Source organism: Andrena cerasifolii, chromosome 9 (assembly GCF_050908995.1).
Source record: "Andrena cerasifolii isolate SP2316 chromosome 9, iyAndCera1_principal, whole genome shotgun sequence".
NCBI classification, from domain to species: domain Eukaryota; kingdom Metazoa; phylum Arthropoda; class Insecta; order Hymenoptera; family Andrenidae; genus Andrena; species Andrena cerasifolii.
The window spans coordinates 6,217,464-6,232,141 of NC_135126.1; the positions used below are offsets into that span (position 1 = coordinate 6,217,464).

The 14,678-nt window shown below is 48.2% G+C and overlaps 1 protein-coding gene across 1 annotated transcript in view; it reads left to right on the forward strand.

Annotated features, from left to right (window-relative positions):
- Positions 1–642: 642 nt before the first annotated feature.
- LOC143373176 (CD151 antigen) overlaps positions 643–14,678 on the forward strand; it is a 71,990-nt gene continuing 57,954 nt past the window's right edge. The window contains exon 1 of the mRNA XM_076820143.1: positions 643–998. The gene's annotated coding sequence lies outside the window, so the exon portion shown is untranslated. The remainder of the gene's footprint in view (positions 999–14,678) is intronic.

The window sequence follows — 14,678 nt, forward strand, 5'->3', positions numbered from 1 at the left end:
TCAACCTTAAACCCTTCCCGCCGAACCATTAACGTCCCCCATTCGGCCGTCCACCCGCCAGCACCTCGATTAATATACAAATCCCGCAGTGCTTTGATTTCCACGGCGCCCTTATTCGGAAATGTCCATTGTTGGTCTACCGCCGTACCGCGGGGGTTGATAGGACTCATTCGTTTATGTTGCTCACTGTCCTGCCGCGTGTTTTGCTAATCCCTTTGTCGCTTTGTTTCGCTGCACCGGAACGTAGCTAACGTGGGGACAATAGACGAAAATGCACAATGGAATATACGTGGGTAAAGTCTTATTCTGCAACAGCCCCTGTAACATCCCCTTCCCTTCCCGCGCGATTCATTCGATTACGTTCAATTACACGAGAATGGTGAAACTTGTCTTTCAAGCCGACGGCCTGTAACTGAAAAGAAGAGCAACAGATAAACGGGGCTGTGATCCAACTGAATACCGTACGATGCTCTCATATTTACCACCCGTCCACACGGAAGCTGAGAAAACAGTCGCGTAATACTCGCGTATTCGTCCGGAGCGGTAAGGCTGACATGCAGAACGCTATAGCTACGTCGTTAGGCAGCGCGTAATTCGAAACTCGAGGCCGCGCGCGTTGCGGTGAGCCGGCGGCGCGGCGCTCGGCCAGTCAGTCGCGCTCCAGCCGTCGCGGTGGTAAGTGCTTGTCGCGCTCTCGCTCCTCTAACCTGTACGGTGATCCCTCCCCGACTAATCTCCGCGCTGCCTGACAAACGGATTGTTCTCCCTCGTGCTCCGTGACACTTTGTGTAACCGAAACAGTGCGTCACCGTGTGCACGGCCGACAGAACCAGTGCGTATTCGGGCGAAACCCGAGCACGTTGTGCGAACAAGTTGCCGCGCGTTACACAACTCCATCCTCGACTCGTCCCGCGCGGGAAACGCTGCGAGCTTGCGGTGCATCTCTCCGTCGCCGCCTTTTTCCCTCGCTGCCACGCGCTCGCTTGGAGGATTGCTCGGTAAGTCGACGTTCATTGTTTTACTCGAAGCGTTCCCTTCGATCGAGGGGATTCGAACGGTGACTTTAGGAGGGGAACGCCGCGGTGATGGGAGACGCAATAATGTGTCGAAAATGGCGTCGTTCTTTTGACACGCGTTCATTGTATTCTACGGTCGAGCTGGATTCGGAGACACTCATACGTCGCGTGTTAGATTTTAATAAAGGGTTTGGGGAATATTCCCTCGCACCGAGGCTGGATTAAGAGCTTTCGAGGCCCTAACTACTTAAAAGAATTTTGTGGCCCTCTTATACAAGATGATCACTTAAACGCAATGATTTCCTAGTTAGATATTTCCGATAATTTCACTAAAACGCGTCTGTAACGAAAGTTAGGTTATAAAATTTAGGAAATTTCTGTGGTTTCGTCCCTCTCTGGTGCCCTAAGCACGTATTTATTTTGCATATTGGTTGATCCAGCACTGCATCGTATTTTCATCGAGTAGTTGCTTGCGAGTGTTTTGCTCGTCGCGTCGAGCCTGCCGTGACCTTCAGCCCGTTAGCAAATGTTTTCAAGCTGCTCGCGTCGCGGTCGAGTCTAGAGCGAGACGAGTCGCGAACATACATAAACTGTCTCACTCTGGGCCAGTGATTCGCGCAGCTATCGGAGAGAAACCGTTGAGCACCACTAGCCGTACAATAGAGTGGGCGAGGGGAATGCGAACGGTTTACGCGAGAGATTCTCAAGTGACCGACTTGATTCCTGCGACCGTAGTTTAGGGCGTGCGGTTTCTCGCGCGGCTCGGACGCTCGGGGGAATGCAAACAGAGTGCACGGTGATCGATTACAGGCTGGTGAGCCACGAGTTCGGTAAATCGCGGTCCCGGAGACTTGTTTTGACAATCGTAGAAAGAATTCCGCCGTCTTCTTTCCGGTCACACCGGTTCGCGTAGCGTGGTGCCTACGAACGAGGCGTAGGACGGGACAGCGGGCGTAAGAGGAAGGGAAATAGATGAGCGAAAAGGAGAACAACGGGGGATCGGAGCGAACGGGTCACTCCGCGACAAAAAAATCTGACGGAGCCGTCCTCGTGGTCGTCCCTCGAGACGAGCGTGCTATATTGGCTACCATACCGAGCCAATTTCAGGTTAATTCGTTTCCCTCCTTTTTTCCACTGCCTCGCAGACGAGGTTAACTGTACGCTTCGTTATCAACTTGCGAATTTTCATTAAATTCAACGTTCACTCTGTTAGAAAGTAGAAGCGAACGGTAATTTAAATGCGATTGAGTCTATCGTATGCGTACACTAGAGGGCACGAAAATTTAAAAACATGAAATCGACGCAAGCCCCCTCTCTCTCCCCCCCCCCCCCCTGCCCCTCGAGCATTTGCGGAGCGAATCTAGTTTTCAGTTAAATCAATCTAAACGCGATTGCTTTACACTCATGCCCGGGAAAATTTGTTTCGAGATTGGAACAGCAATCAACCACTGGGAATAACGTTTCACTCTTCCGTTCGCGGTAACGTTATTTCGGATTAAATAAAATGTCGATTTGTTTGAAGTGCAAGCAATTCCGAACAGCGGAAAATTTGTTTGACCGATCCTGTTCGGGAACGGATGATTTCGAAAAAATATTCAAGCCTGCTTCGGTGGCAGGAGCGCGACCGAGCGTTCGGCTTTCTCCGTCGTTTCGCGTTCCGTTTCGCAGCGAAGTACACGAAGATATCTCGCCAGACCCCGTGATCCCCGAAGTGGCGAGGGCTACCTTATCATTTTCTACGTAACGGAAAGCAACTTTATCGATCCCGCGCGATTGTACAAAGCTATGCTAATATTTCACCTGATACGCTCGCGTTTCGAGTCAACGCGGCTACGTAAATACGGCTATCTTCCGCCGGTGAAATATTCCGCGGGGCCCGAGCAACTTTGCGCGCGCGACGCGACGCGTAGCAGGACGGTTCGACGCGGCGAGAATTCGCCACGGTGGCGCGTGTATCTAACTGGATCGTCTTTCCTCGGCCTGCCGGTGGAAATTTGTTAGCGACGAAGTCACGTTTCCGCGTGCCCGTTTTCAATTTAGGATTAACCGTGTAGTCTCCGCCGGTGGCTCCGAGGGCCGGGGTCAGTTCTGACCGTTTCGAGGCTACGGCACGTAGACGGGGGGCCTCCAATTACCTGGGCCACGCGGGCGACTGTCTCTCCCTCCTTGAATATGTATGGCTGGTGTGCCAATAGACGGCAAGAATTGGAATCGATGAATATACATGCGATCAGAGGCGATCGCCTTCGACATTAATTGGGTACGCTGTCCACCCAATTCGCCGCTCCGGTATCTTATCGACAGTCTCCCGAGTGTTCCCCACTCGGAACCGCCGGGGTAACCGTGGACGTTTTGCAACCAGGCTCGCCAGTTGCGTGGACGCGACGCCTAGAGATCTCTGGCGCGTTACGTATGCATATGGGTTAACGATTTCTGCGAGTGCACGCGCGGATGTTCCCATTCTGGGCGCCGAGTGGTTCGTTATCACCGTTATCGCCCGCTGTATGCGTGCCCGCGCGTATATATCCGCACGCCGTCGGCGTTTCTGCTCTGCATTCGGCGGCGCGCGTCTTGGCGAGGATATAAAAGTCTCTCCTAACTAGGCGTCCGTAGAATACGAAGCAGCGAGGCTCGTAACATGCGCCTGCGATAATAATAAACATTACCACGAGGGTCAATCGTTGTAACACGCTTCGAAGAGTCATCGGCGATGAATGGAGTCGCGCGATCGCAGGGAGAAGAGCGTTGTAAAAACGGCTATTATAAAGGTATCAGAAAGTGAAGGAACGATGGTCTAATCGACCCTGGCAATCTGATCCTCTGTATCCAGCCGAACGCGTGACTAAACGCCTCATTGTCCCCGGCGATGACTAGGCGAAAAGGGCCCCTCGGTGCAGGCTCGTCGTCGAGGCTCCAAGGGTCAATAAACACGTCGACCCCGTGACTCTTGAAGGCGCAAAGTATCGCCAGACGTCGGGCAGCGCCCGGGCACGTTTCTACCTGTTTACTAACAATTGCGAGCACTGCGTCCCATTGATTCGATAACTGGGCCATTTCTCAGCCAGAAACGACTGCAGTTGCAATCGCTTGAAAGTGATTAACTCGCTACCGTCACAATGACTGCCGCGCGCGGCCTAATGCCGCGCTTACTCCGGCTCTACGAGTGGGATTGTTCAACTTTCACCCGGTTAACAAGTTAAATCGTTAGCGTCCACGATTTTATTTTAACAGAGGCGGCGAGCGGAGGAAGAGCTCGTTCCCCCTGCTGTTTATTATTTTACAGGAGAGTGGAAAATTCAGGGTTAGTCGGGGACCTCGAGGATCGCGATCTTCTCGCGAGAAGGGGGAAGAAAAGCGATCCAGGGGAGGCTGCTTAATGAAAGCATTAAAATTAAAAACGCCCCCATTCTCGGCCCGACGCGCCCCTGTTTGCACAGCGGGATTGCAAAGCCCGCGTTCATTCTCGCGCAACTGCCGGAATCTTCCGGCAGGCTTGCTCGCCGATTTCGCGATTTTCCGCGTTATTAAGTCGCTCGTTTAACCGTGAGATACAATGCCGACTTGCCCGCCGTAGCAAGTCGGCTGACGGCGATGCATGCTCGACGGCTCGGCACGCGTGAAACGTCGGGCAGTGATGTAATCTTCGATTGGTCGCGGTCAAAGGAAGAAAAACCGGCACCGGGACTGTTTATCAACGAGCAGTGGACTTTGCCGCGTTCTTTCATGCCGTACGTGGACGCTTCTTAGCGTTACGGATGCTCATTGTTCATGGGCCTTCGAGAAATCAGGAGTCCTTCTAGACAGACACTCGTAGGTGTCGGAATTAACCCTTGACTGGTATCCTGGGTCGCGCATGACTCCAAGCGCGCAAAGTTCGCTGTAAAATTTTTGGTTGTCTAAGTTTGTCAACTGAATTTTTAATTAATTTTATAGTTAATAGTTTTACTTTCTACGTTCCTATTGCTTTATACATTACCTAAGGACAAAATATTCATAGAGGATGATCTAGTGTCGACTTTACAAATTTCTGTGTCCTTTTTTATTTGGGGTCTGCCACGACCCCAGTATACCAGTCATGATTGCCGAAAACAGTATACCAGTTAAGGGTTAAGAAAGAAAAATTTATCCGAAAATGTTCTACGCGCCAGCAGTAACACTATATTATTGAATTAATAGATTAAGCGTAGGATAGGTGGGGGTATTACTGCGGATGCCCCGATCACTGCGGATATTCTAAAACAGATCATATTTAATGTTGGAAAGTACATAATCTCTTGAAAATTTTTGATAAAATTATTTTAAACTCTATTACAGATAATTATTAATAAATATGTACAGCAAAGTTATTATTAATTCTTTTATCGCTGTTTGAAATTCGTCGAGGCGAAACTTCGGTCGATTCCCGATATTGCGGTCATCAACACCTAGTTGAAACACATTTATATTTTTATTAACAGTAATACATGTAATGCAGCGTTCTTACTCGATAGAGTAAGAGTTATTTTTTCAGAAAAACAGTAAATCAGTCACCTGCATTTTAGTTTTAATTTTTATTTCTCAACGCAGTATTAGTATTCTTCCGACCGTATTCACTGACGTGATCTGTGCTTATCAGCCCGCCCTCATATTTTTTTATGGAATTATTAAGGTTCCACCTTTCTTTAAAAAAAGAAGGAGGAACTTTCGTTCATTCTAATGCCGTGTCGAGGGTTTTAAAGTTAACCTACCCTAAAAGTCCGCAGTAATACCACCTACCCTGTTTAGCAATCGAAACAACTGAAATTTCGTGAATAATTTAAAGTCAAGGAAGTCCTTTCTCTCTCCTGAAAAACTTGATTCTTGCCACTTGGTGTTTTTCTACAAGGAGACTCCCCAATTCTGTTTCTACTTTGCGCGTGGGGGTTAAAACAGCCCGGCGCTCGAAATTCGACCTCGGATCTTGCGTTCGGAGCTGTAAAAAATCCTCGAAATCTATTTCCCTAAGAGCGTCGTTGTCGCAGCGCTGTATAATCCGATCACTGTTCTGTCGCCTCGAAATCGTCAAGAATACAGCGACATTGAGCTCCCCTGCGAAGCGACTGCAGCGTGCACTTGGTTGCACGTTGGAATTGCATCGCAAGGACGTTGCAATCGCGCAGGCACTCAGGCGAGAAGTAATTAAAAAGAATCACGCGTTGCAAACGCGTTGGTAACAATGTCCCCGCGCTGCCAAGTCGAAGGAGGCCTGCGCGTGGGTGGACGGGAACGAGCGAGCGCGTGCACGCGTTTTCGCGCTTCGACGACCCGAGGCATTCGATTGTCCACGACGCAGGGATGATTTATAGCCCGCGGAAGCGTCGCAGGTCGGACGTTTCACTCTCCCGCGCGCTACGAACAAGTAGCACCGCGCTCTCATTGATTAAACCGTTCGCTGCCAAGGTCCCAAAGAGGCGTGTCGCTTCGGAGGCCGCGCAATCGGCGAGCAATTTCAAAATCAATAGCAATGCGAATTAACCGGTCAGTTCACCGCCGGCTGAAATGGCGGGCGAGAGCGAATCGTCCGTTTCTTTCGAGGTGATCAATATTAATTCGTAATAACACCGCGGCTCCTCCATATGCCACAGTAATTAATCCAATTACACCGGCGTTCGTGCGCCATTAAACCTGTCATTTCTCGAATATCAAGCGAGCCGTGTGACGAGTCGAACGAACGCGCCACGGCGGCCCCCGTTAATTACGCTAATAAGTCTCTGTATCGAGCGCGGCCGCGAGACGTTTCGCCTTAAATCCCGCTGATTCAACCGAAGCGCATTGCCTTAAAAAGCTTTCGGTCCTTGCACCCCGCCCCGCCAACCATCTCTCTCTCTCTTCCCGCGTCCCTTTTGCCGGCAGTCTCGCCTTTTCCCTGAATGCAAATTTGCCGCACGAACGAGCGGACCAGTTCCCTCTGCCTATGCCGCCAATTAAAACGCTCCTTTCCGAGCGGGAGGCTGGCCAGTAGCCGGGTTTCGGCGTGCACGCAGAAACCACCCGGGCCTGGTTTTGCGCGCGGGCGAAATAAAAAGCGGGGAGGGGAGGAGAAACACCCGACGGAATGTTGCCTTTTTAAATCGAGCGCCCTCGAGCATTCAGCGAGCCCCGCCGAAACGCTGGAGCGCCCGTTTGATGAGAATTAGAGAGACTTCGCGGAACAGATACCTGGGCGAATAAGCTGTTTAGCGGCGGGGAAGGGAAAAAGACGCGGTCTACTTTCCTGCGCGGGAGAAAAAGGAGAACTCTCGACGGGGAACGTTAACGGGCGAGATACGCGTCCCGTTATCATCCTCGCGGAAACTTCTCGCTGTTTGCTGGTTCGTATGTAAAGGGCCGGGTGTCCCACGAACGTTGGCACTAAGGATAGATTCCGCGGAGATCGCTTCTATTTTCGTTGGTGCGCGAGGATGATGATGCGGAACTGTTTGAGGACGTAGCGAAGCTTTGGGTACAGAGTTAAATGAAAGATTGGAATTATAGTAGAGTGGGATGAGAGTGAAGCACGAAATTAGTGCTGGAGTGGGATGAAATTAGTGATGAGCTGGGTGGGAAAGGTTTCTGAGGGTTTTCGGGGTAGGAGTTCAGGGGTCAGAGGTTTCGGGAATTGTTTTCCAGCGGATGAATCAGACGCTGTGACGCAGAGGCCTGGTAAATACCCGGTAAGCACATATTTGGATGATGCGGGCTTTGGGTAATGTAGATTTTGGAGTTGACGGGGAGGATTTGTTTTAGAAGACAGTATTTAGTCAGCGGGGGTGGGTGCAAATAGAGAAAAGCCTGTTTGGATCGCAGATTTCGCGTGGCTCCCATGCCACGCTCGTGTTTGCTCGCCAGCTATGTTTTCGCTACCTCGCAGATGATACGCAACGAAATAACCTCCCCTGTATTCCCATCCTCCCCTGCGTTCCTCTCTCGTGTAAGCATTCTTCCCCGTCCGCTGGCCTGTTAGGTTCTGGTGGCGTGTTTGGTAAACTTATTTCGTCGAACGAGGCGTTTTTATAGCGCGAAGGGCTCTAAAGTTTCTGTAATTAACTGACCCCTTCTCGAGCTAAAATTAATTGCTCGCGAGGGAGGAGGATGTTGAAGGAGGTCCCAGTCACGAAAGGGTATTTTACGATTGGAGTGCTCCGGGGATTCTTGCAAGATATATCTTTATTCCTCCTGTATTATGTCGAGGGCTTAGTGCACTAATATTGTACCTATGTCCACTTTTAACGTTTTCGAGAAAAACATGTTTACACATGCAATCGTACCGTAAACTAATAGGGGAACACTGGCAGCTAATTAACATGTATTAAAGGAGGAAAAGGATACAAATTTGAAACGCATGAGATGCGATATTGTGATACTTAAAGAAAATGTAAAAATGTCGATTTTTATATTATATAAGAAAATGTACCAAAAACACGCCAGTGAAGAAACATTTTTGACAAATTTAATATGAAGTAGATATAGGTAAATGTGATTTTTATACAGCATAAAGAAACAGCCAAGAACTATTTGCTGCATACAAAAACTGAAATTTTACGAAAAGTCCACATACAATATTTGTGCACTGACAAGGGAAGATCCCGAACCCGAAAGTTAAAAGAACTCTGAAACTTTGCGAATATGCAGGGGATTTCCTCCTGCTTACAACGCAATGTTTGTTTGCTGCCCAAATTCACTCGAAGGAGGTGAAATTAACCCCCGAAAATTCCGCTATTTTCCGATTTTGTGTTATAACTCGCGAAATGTAAGAGATAGAAAAAAAGTTTCGAGACAAAAGTTACTTCTTTTAATTAGATCTATCATTTGGTAAAAAAAAATATTTTACTGTTCACGAGTTATAACAGAAAATCGGAAAATAGCCGGATATTCAGGGGTCAGTTCCACCCCCTTAGAGTGAATTTGGGCAGGAAATTATCTACATATTCACGAAGTGTCAGAATTTTTTGAATTTCCGAGTTCAGGATGTTCGCTTGTGAGCCATCGATATACATAATTCCAACATTCCCTCTGAAACTACTGGTGTTGTTCATGATCCATTCTTATCGCGTTTTGCGCAAGAAATTCTGACGGTTTGACGACGTAAGATAACAGAACTTGAAAGAATCTTTGCAGTGGCCCGGTACGGAACGACTCGCGTGCCCCGGCCTAATAATCTCGGTTCCCCCGGGCCGAAAACTTCATAAATAATTCCACTGAATAATTCAAAGCGCGCGTGAGGGGGGGGAGGCGAGGGTAGGCAGTGCGTAGGCGAGCACACGCGCTCGCGAGTTAAACGAAAGCAAAGGCCACGCTCTCATTCACGAGGAAACAAGGAACGCCGTTGTAATTGATTCGCTTGATAGATGTGACATCGGCGATCGTTGCGGCCCGTGGTCGCGCAACTGGTCCACGCTTATCCTTCCTCTAAAAATAATTATTTAACAAGCTCGATCCCGTTTCTGCTGCGCGCAAATCCCCGATGAAAACAATTCGCATTACAGCTTGCAAATGACACTTATCGCGAAGCTTCCACAGCTGTTGCGCCCTCGAAACACGTAGCCCGCCCGCCGCGCGGGATTATTGGCGCTCTCGATATCGAACGTGATGCAATTTTTGACGACCCATCCAATGGGAATACCTACTTGATGATCAGTCGCCGGCGTTATTCTCTTTTCACTCCTCCACTGTTTTATACTCGTTTTCAAAATTCAAACAATCAGAGAGTGGTTCCCGACCGAGAAATGAGCCATTTAAGGCAGTGATTCCCAATCTGCGGGTCGCAAAGTGTTTCCTGGGGAAAATTTTTAGCACTTTTTTATTTTAATATGGTTCCATTGCCATTTTTTTTATTTATGATGAAACACTGATATTTCATAAATGAAGGGAGGATATATTTACCTTATCTTATATGAGAGGGTCCGTCGCAGGTTATTTGATTATTATAAAAAGGGATTGCGACTCAAAAAAGGTTGGGAAACACTGATTTAAAGGGTTACCTACCGTCAGGAGGTAGAAAACGAATCGATTGTTTGCGAATTTATTTCAGAAAGTACATGCATATTTTTATGCAATGGTTTTTGTATTCAGATGAGAGACACTTTGACAGGTTATTATATTATGTGTTGGTATAAAAATATTTAGTTATTGCACAATTACAACTGATTTCCCAGAAGCTGTTTTTAGAAACACGTTTTGCGGTGACCAACATTATTCGGAACTGCGTTATCTGAAATAAAAAAACGAAGAAGATTCAGTTAGTACAATAGTTTATCTAGTCTTTAATCGTTCCGTTTTATAAAATATTAATCTGGGACAAAATGGCAGATGTTTAAAGTGAAGCGATCGACTTTCGTAGAAAAAACACTCATTTTTCATCCATAAAATAAAAACTATGCATTGGAAAAACCAATGCTTCGATTAAATACTAGATTTGACTGTCTAGAAAAAACCTACAAAGTTTCAGAAAGATTGGTGAAGCGGTTTTGAAGAAATCGTGGTCACCGGTGTAAAAACAGCTTCCGTGAAATCAGTTGTAATTTTGCAATAACTAAATATTTTTATACTAAAACATAATATAATAACCTGTTAAAGTGTCCCTCATCTGGATACAAAAACCATTGCATAAAAATATGCATGTACTTTCTCAAATAAATTCCCAAAGAATCGATTCTTTTCCTACCTCCTGACAGTAGGTAACCCCTTAAGGGTTGAAGCGCGTCAGGCTTTCCAAACGACATAAATTCTGGTACGATCTCCGTCTCAGGAGGGCTGGACATTCCTCCCCGGACGTTTTTCATCGCGAGCAGAGGGACGGAAGAATTCGTTGCGCTCGGATCGGAGATCTCCTAGCCGGTAGACACGCACGTGCGTGGGCGCGTACCTGTGCACCTTTTAAGGTGCTCGTAGAAGCTCGGCTCCGATCCGCTGTCAGCGACCCGCCTCGAAAAACTAAGGTTGCCTCACGCGGTGGGGCTGTTGCGTAACTTCGTGGAAATGCCTTCTCGGAAACGTGACCCGAAGGTGTCGGTGCTTGAGGGGGTGGAGCTGTTGCGACAAAGATTCAATTCCTTCTGCTCTTTCCTTTCCACCGGGCTTCTGCGTACGTACAATTACGACGGGAGGGTGAAGCGAACAGGGAATACCTACGCGAATGTGTTTTTATTAAAGTTTCGCCGATGCTCGCGTGCGCGAGCTCGCAATTTCATTCAGGCATTTCGCGCAAGCCTAGAAGTTATTAGTAACGAAGATACGTAATCGAAAGACGTCGACAGCTGTCTCAAGGAATTAGAGAATTCTCCAGTTCACCTCGTAAAGGTGCGAAGCCTGACGAGATTTTACTTGAGACATTTCTCTCGTTAGACAAAAATCTCAGCAGCAACTAAATGTAAATAATGGGAATAGTGGCGAGGGATGGGATTTGTGAAAATGTATCATGAAACTTGTCTAGTGAGAGTCTACTTTCATGGAACTAATGACAAAATACTTAAAAAAAAATTAAAATAATCGTCTCGTGAAATTAAATTCTAACGCGAGGCACAATAGTTTTGTCTCCTCGTGGATTTGCACCTTAATGAAAGGCTTTTTATTCGCGGCACAGAGTTTCCCCACGCCTCCCACCGCAATCCCAACGGCGATTGCAGGCGGTTACTAGTATTGCGTCAGAGAAAGCTCGCGATCTCGTGTCTTACACCTGCGCGACCGTATTCCCGTCAGGGTTGCATCGTTAATGGATGTACGTCGACGTAGCCGAGTCCAGCCACGTATGAATGCGGGAACCACGTGTGCTGGAGGCGCGTGCGACGGTATCTCGACATCCTCCACCTGCCCGACGAGACATTAATCCCGACGTTCTCAGCTGGGAGCAGAAACGTCGACGGCTGTCCCCGATCGCGCCAACTCTTGTCCGAGGGATCGAAAGATCCTTTCAGCGCGCGAAAGTAAGCAGCGCGGAAATATTTACCTCCAACAGCGAACGACCAATAATCCCCGACGGCTTGACATTTCAATTAATCCGACCTGGAAATTCTCACATCGCCGATATCCAATAAATTGCGGCGAATGAAACGCGGGGCTGCATTTCGCTCGGAAGCTCGCCCTTTTCCACGTTAACGATCGCTTGTTATTCCCAATCGGTGCCGGCTGTTGTCGGGAATCGCGGTCCCCGTAGAATCGCCCGCAATGAAGTGCATTCGAATGTGGATCTCGAAAGAATTCGCGTGGCCGATAAAAATGGCCGGCGAGAAGTCTCGCCGCTTGGTGCCCTCGGTTCCAGTGGCCGAGGGAGCTTTTCCTTTTTCTAAAAATTCTTACCTGCGCGCTCGCGCGAATATTGTATTATTTATGATCATTCCCGGGCGACGGGGATGCGACACTGTTCGGAGGGAATGGCTCAGAGGGTTAGACGCGGGACGCGATTCTCTGGTAGAAAGTATGCGCAGCGGCGGACATTTGTACCTGCCCTGGAAATAAAACCTGCTGAGATTTCTCTGGAAGGACAGAGAATTACGTGCTCCGGAGGTGGCCTGCGCCGTGTCCCATAATCTGCAGGTACACGAGCAAGGGGACAGCAGCAGTGAGCGGCCGTGAGAATACAGCTCGGGAGGTGCAGTAAAAATTCAAGCGAACCTGGGGAAAAATGGTCCGCTAAAGCGTCGAGCGAATCTCGGCGGAAGGGAGCAGCGTTGACAAGAATCCCGACGTTTTTAATTACCATAAAACTTCTCCTGCCGCTCGGAGTTCGTCGCGGCACGCGGGAACACTTGTTCGAAGAAAAACCATCGATCCTCCTCAGCGAAGCGTGCTGCACGACGAGAAAGAATTTCCCGTTACCTTCTTCAGTCCGTAGGGACATCCACTACGGCTCGATCGAAGGTCCAACGTCTCCGCCCCCGCGCCTCAAAATTCTAGCTCCACCTAAACGGCAGATTTCTAAAGTCGCTGATTAAGTGCGCCGCCGTGCGCGGAGTTCTGCCGATCGGCCCGTGTCGAGTCAAACTTCCTCCTTGGAAACAATTTTAATCATAACTTCGATCCTAGTAACCAGCGCGGCTGATGTGGGACCGATCGGAGCTTTTAAGCGTAACTGCGAGGAGAAGTTTGAAAAACCTATCTTAACTATTTCCACCTCGCTGAAATTAATCCAGCCCCGCGCAGTTGTTGCGCTACTGTGCCGAGTCTCTTATACCTAGTGTTGTTAAAATGAGCTTCAAGAGCTCGAGTCGCGGTTCAAATTCTAAAGGCTCGAACCTTTAAAGCTCGAACCCTGTAGCCGTGAGAGCTCTAGCCTTTAAAGCTCGAGTCTTCAAGCTCGAAGGCTCCAGTCGTATAAACTGTAAGTAGTGAAGTGAATATGTTATCGTCAGCGCAATGTACTTCGCTTCCCTTGACGATTGAAACAAAATGGGTTAAATCGCCTTTATAATCTGCTCGGTTAGCTCAGTCGGTACGCTGGTGTTGTACGACAATGATCAATTAATTTTATGTTGAGAAACGTTCAAACCAAGAATGTAGTGAGCAGGAACGCTACAAATGTTAGAAGAAGACCAGCTAATATACTGAAATTTATATTATAGTGATTCTGTTGTTCTTTTTGTGTTTTATCATAATTTTATCAAAGAGTTTTGTTACAAATGACTACACTTACAAAAAAATACTACTCTATAGTTTTGTACTTTTATTGTATTATGAAAACACGGATCCAACCAATTGGTGGAACCATCAAAAAGCATCTTTCTCTGTGTTTAATTTTAACGTTTTACAATAGTGGTTGCACAAAATAAGATATAATATCAAGGACTTGGAGTTAACTTCGTTACTATTAAACACAAGAGCCTTCAGCTTCGAGGCTTGAGCCCGAATGCTTGAACCTCGAACTTCGAAAGCTCGAGCTTTAGCCTTAAAGTCTGAGTCATTAAGGCTTAAAGCTTTGAAGACTCGAGCTTTATGCAACACTACTTATACCCATGTTTGGTGTCGCGACATAATAGAGAGCCCGTTTAATTACCGACCAGCGTTTGCACGCGGCATCTGCAGGCGCCTAATATGTAATCAGCGATCGACAAGTGTCAGAGGTGAAAATTACAGAGGCTCGCGTGATCCGTGTGTTGACGCGTTAAAACGCAATTGGAATGCGTGTAAATTGAATTCTCGCTGCTCCGCCGTTGGACAAGCATGAATAGTCGCATGTCCCCGGCGAGTGATCCAGTTACACAATGATCCGGCTCGTGAGAGCGGCGTAGATCAGCCGTGAAAGTAGCTCGTTAAAAGGCCGAATCACGTACGAGCCGGGGCGATTTTTATCATCGACCCGACACTTCCATTCAGCGGCAACGCGCGCCGGTACGCGTCGCGTGACGACTGTCGTCGCCGGCAGCCGTGGAGGACACGCGAGGCAGCCAGGAAGCCGTTTCTCATCTTTCGAGGGAAGAGAAAACCGACTCGTCTCCGCCGGTTGCCGTTTATGGGCGCGCAGGGGGCCCCGGTCGTTGGCTTCATTAGCTCCCGTGCATACGTTAAATCCTAATTAGCCTCGTTTACCTTGGACCCCCGCGATTAAGATCTCTCCCTGCTGAAAAGTCCACGGCCTCCGGTGAATCGTGCTTCCTCGGGGGGGTTGAGGAATCGCTTTAATAACGCTCGAGCGTGCCTCGTCTCCCCGTTGTTCCCTTGGAAACGTTGTTC